This window comes from Crocuta crocuta, unplaced genomic scaffold (genome assembly GCF_008692635.1).
Source record: "Crocuta crocuta isolate KB4526 unplaced genomic scaffold, BGI_CrCroc_1.0 scaffold48, whole genome shotgun sequence".
NCBI lineage: Eukaryota > Metazoa > Chordata > Mammalia > Carnivora > Hyaenidae > Crocuta > Crocuta crocuta.
The window spans coordinates 11,427,529-11,439,335 of NW_027533089.1; the positions used below are offsets into that span (position 1 = coordinate 11,427,529).

Genomic DNA, 11,807 nt, shown 5'->3' on the forward strand with positions numbered 1-11,807 from the left:
ATAAAGTCTGACATAACAGAGCTGGGTCATATAGGGCCTCTATACCATTATAAGGCATACAAGGTCATAAGATTTTTCTAGCACATTTATCCTTCATTCTATTTCAGGCATGATGATCATGTCCTAAATTTTGCCTGTATCCATAATATAGGCCCATCTTTTTTCTCAGTTTTAGTATTCATATTCTCTGAATTACCATTTCCAGTTGTTCCAGTTTTACTCTCTTATGCCCTGAGTTCAGTAATTCTTCAGCCCCACCAGGGCCTACAATCCATTGATCCTCTATCATTTTTTATTGACTCAGCCTCCCAGCCCTCCCTGTTCTCCCTTACTCCCTTATCAAAATTATATTCATCAGTCCTTCATCAAGATCACCCTCTTGTATTCACTCATCCTTTGTCCCTCTCTCACTTTATGTCTCTTAACAAAAATCTCAACCCCAGCTAAGCCAGCTCTCCACACTTATGTTTTTTTCTCCCACATTAAAAAAAATTGTTTTAAGTAAACTTTTGGCCCCCACTAGAAATGATGGTAGCTGGAGAGCCAGCTACCACCCATTTCCTTTTTTCCTTTTTAAAGCAAAACTCCTGTCAGAGCCATATATAATAACCATGATGACAATAAATAACATTTATTAAGCACTTGCTGTGTGCCAGCCATTGTTCCAAATATTTTAATATATTAATCTTATTCTCATAGCAATCCAGTGAGGTAAAAAAAAAAAAAAAAAAACCACTTTTTACAATGAGAAAGAAGCATGAAGAACTTACTTTCCCAACTACTCACTGACAAATAGTGATGCTGGAATTAAAATCTAGGCAGTCTGTCATCAGAGCCTGTGCTCTCAACTAGACCAAAGCAAAGCAAATTGTGTTCTCAGTCTCAGTTCGCAGACACATTAGCAGCACACTCCAGTTTCCAAGAATGAGTATATCCTACCCCAATCCTCATTCCTCCTGAGTAGTAGTATAATAAGTTCTGGCTGCAAAGCGATGGTATTATAATGGGGGGGTTTTCATGTAACCAGAAGGTTAAAAGTGATTGCTTTTAGGCGAAGGACTCTTTCTCTCTTGTAACATTCTGACTTTAGCCCTTTTTGGTTTCCTTCTGCTTTGCATTTCTCTCTTACCTTCCCTGTAAGTCCATCGGTAAGAAGTATAAGGCTGCCTCTCTTTTTGATAGAAGCTTATGCCTATAGTATACCAAACAGGAACCAGATGAGGAAAAGGAGTTAAAAGAGAGACTTTGTCTGATCCTGATCTCTAGTACAGGGGGAAAAAAAAATCCCTGAGCTGAATCAGATTAGTAATAAACAGGATTTCTTTGCCTGAATTGCCCCCTTTGCAGTTACTACATTGGAATCCATGGTGGCAGATTTTAATCAAAAAACAAAAAAAAAAAAGAATTTAGGGACTTTGCACCATTTATCAAAGGGGGTAGAAGCCTGAAGACATGATTTTACACTCCTCAATTGGAGTTGTTTCCTTTAGACCCTAATCTAATATTCCTAGAGAACTTCTTACTCAAAGAATTACCTATAATCCATTATTATTAATTTGTCAATTCTTTTTTACATCATTTTTGGGGAGAGAGCAGTTCAGTTAAATATTTAGTATATTTTTTTAAATAACCACTGATTTAGAAAATTTTAGATAGTAAATCCTCAAAATCAGTTTTTAAGTTTTATGAACAAGGAAACATCAGAATCACTCTAGCTGACTAATGTCATCTCATTGGCAGAGTTCACATGCCCCTTCCTAAACAATTGCTGGCAAGGAGAAAGGGTTTCTATGATTGGCTTTTCCCTTTTCTGGAAGAAGGAGGTTGTAGAGTCAGCCACCATCCCAGAGGGGAGTTATGTTTCTTATTTGATTTTTGTTTGGTTAGGTTTTTGGTTCCTTTTTGAAAGGTATCCTCATGTTAGAAATAGTTTAAATTTCCCACTCTAAAGAACAGGCAAGGCTTTCCCAGCCATGTTGTTGCCCATCCCAGCCACCCCCCATACCCATTACAGTATGTACACTATATAATTCTGCCTCTCTGTAACCTTGTTTTAATTATATTCAGTTTGCAAAAATGTTAAAATTGTATTCACACTGAAAGGTCTAATATCTTCAAAGGAACTGATGTTAATATGAAATCACTAAAAGAGAATAAAAAAGAATTGACCTACAAACAGCCATGGCAAAATGAAGTTCTAAACAGTTCCCAAGTGATTACTTTTCACTGTGGAAGTTTTATTTCCCAGAAAACATAAAGCTGAATAATTTTGCCAAACCAGCCTAAGCTTGATGAACAAACTCCCTTGGCCCTTTAAGAGTAATATCTGTACCCAAAGCAATCTGCACATTCAATGCAATCCCAGTCAAAATTGTACCAGCATTCTTCTCAAAGCTAGAACAAACTATCCTAAAATTTGTATGGAATCACAAAAGACCCCGAATAGCCAAAGTAATATTGAAGAAGAAAACCAAAACAGGAGGCATCACAATTCCAGATTTTAGCCTCTACTACAAACCTGTAATCATCAAGACAGTATGGTATTGGCACAAAAAGAGACACATAGACCAATGGAATAGAATAGAGAACTCAGAATTGGACCCACAAATGTATGGCCTACTAATCTTTGACAAAGCAGGAAAGAGTATCCAATGGAAAAAAAACCTCTTTACCAGATGGTGCTGGGAGAATTAGACAGCAACATGCAAAAGAATGAAACTAGATCACTTTCTTACACCATGCACAAAAATAAACTCAAAATGGATAAAGGACCTGAATGTGAGACAGGAAGCCCATCTAAACCCTAGAGGAGAAAGCAGGAAACAACCTCCTTGACCTCCACCGCAGCAATTTCTTACTTGACACATTCCCAAAGGCAAGGGAATCAGGAGCAAAAATGAACTATTGGATAGTTCTCTCTTCAAGATAGAAAGCTTCTACACAGCAGAAGAAACAATCAATGAAACTAATAGGCAACCAATGGAATGGGAAAAGATAGTTGCAAATGACATATCGAATAAAGGGCTAGTATCCAAAATCTATAAGGAACTCACCAAACTCCACACCTGAAAAANCAAATCATGGAAAGAGCCTAAGTGTCCATCAAATGATGAAATGGATCAAGAAAATGTGGTTTATCTATCAATGGAATGCTACATGGCAATGAGAAAGAATGAAATCTGGCCATGTATAGCAACATGGATGGAATTTGAGGGTGTTATGCTGAGCGAAATAAGTTAAGCAGAGAAGGACAGATACCATATGTTTTCACTTTTAAGTGGATCAGAAGAAACTTAACAGAGGACCATGGGGGAGGAGAAGGGGAAAAATAGTTGGGGAGAGGGAGGGAAGAAAACCATGAGAGACTCTTGAGTACTGAACAAACAGAGGGCTGATGGGGGTAGGGGAGGGGAAGGGGGGTGATGGGCCTGGAGGAGGGCAGTTGTTGGGATGAGCACTGGGTGTTATTATGGAAACCAACTTGACAATAAACTATGAAAGAAAAAAATAACAAAAAATCAAAATCCAAAAAAAGTAATATCTGAACCATTTATCTCTTCAGTTCTAAAAATGCATATAACTTGGTAGAGATTTGGCTTTCGATTTTTAAATCCTAATATAGCTCTTGGGTGACTTGATTCCTTTTACTAGACATCTATCTGCCTCAGGGCTTTGGTCTAATTACTTTTAGTAAATAAACTATTTTCATATAAATGCTTTAAAGAAAAGCAGTATTACTAGGATTATGAAGACCAAGAATATAATTTTACAGTCTAAAAACCCAAGGTTTTCCTGTGATGCATCCAATTGTACCTGTGTTGGATGTTGCCACTTTGTAGTGCTGGAAAGAGCCTTTTACGCATGTTCTTCAGGTTCATGCCTATAGTGTGCATAAGGACAAAACCATATTTATACCATGTAATACTCCAGAAGGATTAGGTACTGAGCAGCAGCTGTAGAGAAAATGATGATAGGTTTGACAAGGCCGAACAGGTCAGTGACTCTGATTTCTGAAAGTGGAGATCAGAGAGTAGAACTAGCCTCAAAAGTATTAGGAAGATTTCAATTTAGAGCAGTTTCAGTCCAAACCCAGTAGGTATGCATTAAGAGCCAAAAGAGCCAACCAGGAAAACACCGAAACAAAACCAAAAGAATCTTTACTTCCTCATTTGGCCTTAGGCAGGTGTTCTGGGGGTAAAAGCATGTTAAAACTCCTTCAGGAAGGAAAAAGACTTCTGATTCAAGAGTCATTCCATTTCTGTCTTTGCCACCAGTTTTCACACAACTGCTTTCTCTGGTGCTACACTCAGAGACACCCAACTGATAGTTGGCTTTTTCTTTTACTGAGTAAATGCAACTTTTTTCCCTGTCCATAGAAAGAAGAAAACTATGAGATAGAAGACCTTTTTCCATGGTTTAAAAAGAAGGGGGGCCGGGGGAGCGTATTTCCCACTGTGTTCAGTTGATGTTGGTGAATGGAGGAGGAGGAGAATGACAATGAGAAAGGCATTTTGAAGTTTAGTGGCTTTTAGGGGAAAGAAGTTGAGGATAGTGGAAAGAATACTAAACCAGGTATTGTAACTTGATTTTTAGGTCTGTGTAGGTTCCCTACTTTAGCCAAACATAAGACTCTAAATTCATATTGATTTTAGTTTCCCTATCGGTAGAAAGTAGACTAAATGATCTCTTGCCCTTCTACCTCTAAAATTCTGTAATTACGACAGCAAGTATCTATGCTAATGCCTAAGCAGTATCGGGAATATGAAGAATAGTGTATAGAGCGAGGTGTTCTTTTATAATTAAATTTATGCTCAGTTATAATTGGTTTATGGAACAAAATTTTTTCCCAGAACCACTGTACCTCGGGAAGGGTTGCACATTTCATTCTGGCAAAGAAAAGGCAGAACTGATAGCACATCATATTGCCACATGGAGGCTAACAATTAGACATAAAGCCAGACAAAATCACAAGGAAAGCCATAAATAAAAGAGAGTCTTAATGTGATTTAAATACCGTGACTGAGTTGCATTCAGTGTTAGCCTGGTCACCAAGTCCAGTGCAACATCATCCTCTATAGAGATGTATTCTAGCAAAAGACTTCTGCATCCGCCATCTGGCCCCTGACTCAGGGAGCATATCTCACTGAATGACACATAACCCAGTGGGATGCACCAAATTTGCTTAAACATGAGCACATCCTCTTCGGATAACAAAGGCTGAATATGACCCTAATCTTATATTCTGTAAACTGTGTTGTGGAAATTATTAAAACAGCAGTCCTCTGGGGAGGCCTGTAACCATTTACTGATCGTGTTTTCTTTGTCACAGCCACAATTTCAAGAAATACTGTAAGTTTCAGCTTAAATGGAGGAGCAAATTAGATGTGCTTTAAATTTAAAAATTCATTATGAATATAGAAGTAAAAAAGAAGTGAGCTGTTTGTGACTAGACAGTCTTACCTTCCAAACACAAGAATTTGAGCAGAGTTCCAAGAGTTAGAGTTTGTTTTCTCTGTGAACAGCCTTCAGGGAAGTGTGCCAGAGGAGCTCTACTCAAGACAAATTTCTCTGAGGTTCTGATTTTTTTAGTTTATACCTTCACCTGTGATTTCAGGCATGTTCCAGAATAAAGGCAATCACATCCAGTATTTTCTATCTCTAAGATAGTGTACTGGGCTGTTTATACTTTTTATTCAGAATTACTGTACACTTTAGAAGGAACAGAATGATTTGCCTAAATGGAGAATTTTTTTTAAGTATATCATTGGCATTCCTCAGAGTGTTAAAATATTTTATTGGCTGTTGGGATGGAAGGATTCTCTATTATTTAAAAGCCACCCCAAATCTACAGATCCCAAGCTAATACTGAAGACTTTTTGTTGGTCTCTGGTGCCTTTTCCGGTAAAGATAACTGCTAAAGAAGTGGCAGTATGTGGAAATAGGAGTAAAATTAAAATGACCATTTTCTTCAAGTTATATACAACTATTATGCTTTGTTGGAATAATACGAGAAAACCCTGTGCAAGAACTGAGCCGTGATTAATAGAAGTAAAAAGAAGTAAAAACATGCCTTAGACACAGCAAACTCAAATAGGAAGTAAAATAGTCTCCTTATAAATGAGAAGTAAAAAGTTGTATGGAAGTGTCGAATCGCTATATCGTACACCTAAAACTAATATTACACTGTCTATTAACTAACTGGAACTTAAATAAAAACTTTTTAGGGGCACCTGGGTGGCTCATTCAGTTAAGCGTCCGACTTCATGGTCTGTGAGTTCAAGCCCCACATCAGGCTCTGTGCTGACAGCTCAGAGTCCAGAGCCTGCTTCGGATTCTGTGCCTCCCTCTCTCTGCCCCTCCCACACTCACACCTCTGTCTCTCCCTCTCTGTCTTTCTCTCAAAAGTAAATAAACATTAAAAATTTTAAAAACTTTTTAGAAGTTCAAGATGATATGAGAAAGAAATATTAATAAGTTCTAATGCCAATTTCATGTAAACTTAATTAGAAAGTAGAGTGAAAATGGAGCATGTGACTAATAAAGTAAATACTATGAAATTCTGAGGAAAGCCTAGTTAAGCTGGACTTCCTTAGGGCTACAGCACTGATGAGATTTTCTCATGTTTCAAGAATTGACCCAAATTCTTATGGAGTCAAATGATAGTGGAGTCACTATCGTGAAGGGCAGTGAAATGAATGAAGACTGTGAGAGAGCATCATAATACTGACCTTGTCAGATGTCCAGTCACGTGGACTTGCTAACCTGGAAAATCGCTGAAATTAGTATAGGGGAAAGAAATCTTAAGTTAGAAACTAATTTAAAAATGAGGGCAGTAGGCTGGGCAATAGCAGTTTTAACATTCATCCGGTTTAGTACCAGGCCCTAAGCTTCTCTGTCTTGAATATACGCCCCACTTGAGTATTAAGGGTCATTATATGGAAGATGATGACCAGCTATTCTCTTTCTACCCTGAGCTCCAAACAAGAAATGGGCATAAGCTTTAATGTGAAGGATTTAGGCAAAGGATTGGGAAGAATATTGTGAATTGAAGTGCGTTACTCAGTGAATTTTCTTCTATGGAAGTCTTTTAAATAGTCATTACTATCACTCAAAACACTTACAGACTGTGACATACATAGGTAGCCCTTCAGTAAGAGATGAGAATAATTACACAGCAATTAGAACGTCCTCGAGCTTGGGAGTAATCAGCCCAAACACCAAATAATGCAAGAGAGAAGCATGAAAATACATAACCACAAAAATGAGAGATAGAGATGTGTACAGATCAAACATAATGACAGCATTTAGCTAATTAAACTCTCTGGAAATATTCTAACTGCTTTTGGAAAGCAAAGAAGTCTTCATTTTTCGCTCTGTCAGTTGACATAATTTTGAATTGAGTCCGATTCTCATTGGCATCCATGATCTATGTATACAGTTTCTGAAACAGCCTTTTCCTGGAGAAAATTTTCAAATAAACATTTGGCATCAATGGAATATTTTTTATTACACCGTCAGTGTTTTTCATAGTACAGCCTTTGACTTCAGAAGATTCAAGCTGTCTTAGAGGCTCTGAGAACCCTAGGGCATTAGGTGGATGCCTGGTATATTACACTGAGGCATTAGATCCTGGGGACCTGGAATTCTGAGAACTAGGATGCCTGACTGAGATTGAACTGTCTCTGTATGCTGGTGTAGATACAGTATTATTTGTGGTTTTTGAGATTAGAATTTTTAGACTTCATTCAAACAACCTGTTAAAAGCCACGTTCTCCTGTACCTGTAAAGTCATAGAGTCAATGTAAGAATAATGTGTTCAAGAAGATTTAGTCCTGTGCAGTGGTGTGCTAGTTAATGTTTAATTCCTGGTCTTCCAGGCAAGGAGTGTGTGGTTTTGGGGAGTAGAGGAATAGAAGCAGGGGTGGCAAGCACATATCTGATTGGTAGCATTGGCCAGTTTCTGTGATGCACATGCCACCACCGTGGCCAACTGCAGCTACTAAAATGACATCAGTGGAAACAGAGTTGGGAAGAGGTGTACAATTGCCTCTCGTTACTCCCATACACGAGTAACATAAAACACCAAAGTTCAGAAATCACACTCCGTGTCATTCAGTGACAGCCACCATTGTCATTATGAAGTAGAACTTCTTGCTCCCATCTTTTGACAAATGGTCCAAAAGCATACCTAACAAACACATGGCTTCTCCACCTGAAAACTGTGATTTTTAAATCACACCACTAAACACTTTAACAGAAGACTCCCTCATGATACTGGTCTTTGGAGCAATGTCACCCAGTCCTTTGTATGTTCTAATTGCTATAAACAGCAAATGAAATGTTTACAGGCCAACAGAACCAATTCTTAGGAGCAGTAACCACAACCTTCAGAATAGAGAAATAGCTTGGGAGGCATGTTTTATTTTGGATTTGAGTATTTTTGTTGTTAAAAAGACTGGTAACACACTGCGTACCAGTAGTTCGCATCGCTACAAGCCTGGCTGGAAACACATTTCATGGCAGTTGAAGAATGTCTCTATTTGCTTATTTTTGGAAACAGAACTATGACATTAATATGTCAGTTGATGGCCATCTCCTTTTCTTTTTTCTTTTTTTTTTAAGCATCTCAATTTTTTTAAAAAGAAATGTTTGAGAGAGTGAGAGCTCAGGGAAGGGATGGAGAGAGAAAGAGTGAGAGAGAATCTCAAGCAGACTTCATGCAGTCAGTGCAGAGCCAGATGCCAGGCTTGAGCTAGGAGCTATGAGATAATGAACCCGGGCCGTATTCAAGAGTTGGACACTTCAACCAACTGAGCCACGCAGGTGCCCCTTCCTCCTTTCTTCATTCACAGACCTGCACATAGTTTTGTAATCCCAGGATACATGTATCTCCTATCTTTTATCTCTCTGTGAAAATAAGAATTGTAAAACAAAATGGCATTGCCCTCCCCTGTGCCACAATTCCCAGATGTCTCATGTTCCTGACCGAGTAATTCACTTACTTAAGAATTTCTGCTCTTTATATTTAAAAGACAAAACCATTTGGCAAAAATCCTTCTGAACCTTGAGAGAGAAGGCAAATAGATTCTTAGGACACAGCCAATCCAATCATGGCATGGTTAATATTCATTCTAAACTATTGATAACATTTAGTGTAACACTTACATTGCTATTTACAGTGAACTTTCACATGTATGTCCTTCCCATTCGATAATACTGAATAACATTATTGGTAACATGAAATGTCACTGCCCAGTCTTAGAGCCTCTGCCAACAATTAATATGTATTTATTCAATAAGTAGGTGATAGGTGCTCTCTGCAGTGAGCCATTATGGAGTCTGTCAAGATAAATTAAAACCAGTCCATCAGTATTTGACTTAAACTGGGCAAGGGTTAGAAATGCTTGCAAGTGTTTAGATTATATGAAATTCTTATTTTCTCTCATCACTGGGAGAGAACTTAAATTCAAATAGGTCACCACCATGGCCATAATAAAATATTTGTTGTTGTTAGGTTGGTTGGTTTGGTTGTGTTTTGTTTTCGTTTTTTTTTATATAATTGTTTAATGTAAACAATAATTCAATCACCATTGACAAACACATGAATAAGTCAGTGAACTTTGTGGGCCATACATCAACGGTCATTCCCAAGATTTACTTCTTCACTGAATTTTTCCCTGACAGGAACAGTTAATGACAGTGTGATCCCAATCATCTTAATTGCTGAGAGTTAGCACAGTTATTCTGCATTGCTATTGGCTAATGAATCCGATTCAGTGGCTGGTTCTGACAGGGCTGACATAACACGTGACTAACAAAGTGACAAGAGTAGAAGACGATAGAGAGAAGGAAGAAGCATGAGGTGGGAAGTGTTCATCAGTACACTAAGACACACTAGCACATCACAGTCTGCGCTGAAGCAGAAAATGAAAAAACATACAGAGGGCTGCCTGATCACTTTTGCCTTAACATCACGTTTTTATTCTCTGATATTCAGGAAAAAAAATAGTGGTAGAGTGACATTTCTGAAACGCATTTATAACTTTATTTTGGGAGAAATTGAAATAAGTTACATGGGGGTGAGGAAGAGACAAGCAAGATCTTAATAAATACTAAGTTGGGGTGGGCCGAGGGGAAGCATCAAAAGGTAAGTAGAAATATAGAAGCAAATTGGGTGTTTCCACCAAATACCAATCCATAGATCTAAGGATAGACCATCACTTCTTCTTCATGATACAATTAAGTGGAACCATGTGAAACTGCTGATATTCAACCATCTTTGACCTACAAAAATGGTCATGGATGTGTTCAACTTAATAAAATTACAAACTATTAGAAACAAGGTAAATACATAAAATACATTTTACAAGTATATTTTGTATAATATATAAAATAAAATATAAAATATTTAAATGCTTGTAAAGTGTATAAGAAGGCACACTAAGTTATCCCATGGCTAACAAAAACACTAATTCAAAAAAAGGTTTTTTAAAATGCTGTAGTCAACTACTTAACCTCAAGTCCCTATGGATTGTCAATCCAAAATACTCTATACGCTTGGGGATGATGTGACAAAACGTGTTCACAAGGGGTTTTTTTTTTGGAAGGAAAATAAACTAGTTAAGCAGACATTTTCTATTAGCTTGAAAGTAATGTAACACCAAGCAGTGTTTTTCATTTTTAAGAATCTGGAGGACGCTAACTATAGGAAAGATCAAGAACAGTCACATGCTGGTGAGTATTAGCCAGTCTTTCTGCACTGACAGAGTGAAACATCCTCAGCGGTGGAATCCCCTACCCCAATGTAACTTTGACCTATGTTGCTATCCACAGATCCTCCACCACCTTATAGCAGGAGAGTCCCTGGATGTCTGCAAGCAAGCACTGGGGCCTGGCACCACCTTGCCCACCCCTGGGCACAAGTGGGATGTGGACTCTGAACAGAACCTACCAACGTATTATTCCTGCCACTTCTCATCCATGGTTTCTGGGTCATTTGAGACCAGCTTAAAGATAGATAGATAGGTAGGTAGGTAGGTAGGTAGGTAGGTAGATAGATAGATAGATAGATAGATAGATAGGATAGGATATCATCCAACCTTAAAAAGGAGATTTGGAGGCTGCCATTTGCAACAACACAGATGAACCTGAAGAGGACATTATGCCAAGTGAAATAAGCCAGACCCAGAAAAATTCTGCATGATCTTAGTTACCTGTGGAGCCTGGAAAAAGTTGGATATAGAAGAGAGTAGTAACCCCACTGGTTACCAAGTGGGGAAGATAGGGAGATTTTGGTCAAAGAGTATAAAATTGCAGTCTACAAGACAAATAAGGAAAACTAATGTACAGCATTATGACTATAGCTAGTAATACTGGATTGAAAACTGGAAATTTGCTAAGAAAATGGATTTCACATGCTCTGACCCCTCGCCCCCCCCACACACACGCACAAGGTAACTATAAGAAGAGATGGATATGTTAATTTGCTTGACTCTAGTAATCATATTGTTAATATATATGTATATCAAAACACTCAAGTTGTACACCTTAAGTATATATAATTTTTATTAAATGATAAAACAGTAACAGTGTTTTTAGCCTTGAAACTGCAGTTTGAGCAGGACTCAGTAGGGAAGCATTCTTCCTTCTCCCCGTTAGTGTTAACCAGGGCTACTCAATGGCAAATCTATGAAAGGCTCATTCACTCATGTGTCTGGTGGTTAATACTAGCTGTCAGGTTTAGCTGGGCTGTTGCCTTGAACATCATGATGTAGCCTCTCCATATGTTCTGGGCATTCTTCCAAAAT

General features: G+C 38.0%; 1 protein-coding gene across 1 annotated transcript in view; it reads left to right on the top strand.

Annotated features, from left to right (window-relative positions):
- The window catches only part of ZNF644 (zinc finger protein 644), a 124,879-nt gene extending 113,396 nt beyond the window's left edge, over positions 1 to 11,483 (top strand). Inside the window, exon 9 of the transcript XR_013330705.1 lies at positions 10,834 to 11,483. The gene's annotated coding sequence lies outside the window, so the exon portion shown is untranslated. The remainder of the gene's footprint in view (positions 1 to 10,833) is intronic.
- The last annotated feature ends 324 nt before the right edge of the window (positions 11,484 to 11,807 follow it).